The sequence below is a fragment of the Penaeus monodon genome, chromosome 20 (assembly GCF_015228065.2).
Source record: "Penaeus monodon isolate SGIC_2016 chromosome 20, NSTDA_Pmon_1, whole genome shotgun sequence".
NCBI lineage: Eukaryota > Metazoa > Arthropoda > Malacostraca > Decapoda > Penaeidae > Penaeus > Penaeus monodon.
This window is the reverse complement of record NC_051405.1, coordinates 15,095,051-15,095,561: the sequence shown is the minus strand read 5'-3', so window position 1 is coordinate 15,095,561 and position 511 is coordinate 15,095,051.

The window sequence follows — 511 nt, the reverse complement described above, 5'->3', positions numbered from 1 at the left end:
GTGCCCCACCTCCTTACACCCCCCTCGCCCCCATCCGCTCCAGTGCTCGCTTCGAGGGATTAAGATAATTTCGAAGAATGGAGATGCAGTTCACTATTTTAAAAGCAATCACTGCCATTCGCCCTCCGGAATCGCCTCTTATTGCCCCTCAAGTATTGGCAAGGAGGCGTTAGAGTCGTCGCTCCCGACGCCCCGGCGGGACGCGGCCGACCTTACGCGATTAGCACGGAGGCTGAAGAAAGCGGAGATGTGATTAAAAAGGGCTTTTCTACGGAGCTTTCGCCGACCCTGTCTTGCGGTGCGACGTGGGCGGAGGGGAGGGGGCGTTGCTCTCGCGAACAGGTGGTGGAAGGGCGCGGTGAAGGGGGGCGTCGAGGGGGGGTTGTGCATGTATAGGTATGCATGGGCACATACACTCAGCACTCATTATACGCATGATGCATACACTACAAAATACAATGCACGCACAGCACATACACAGTGTAGACACGATACACACACTAAATTCGCT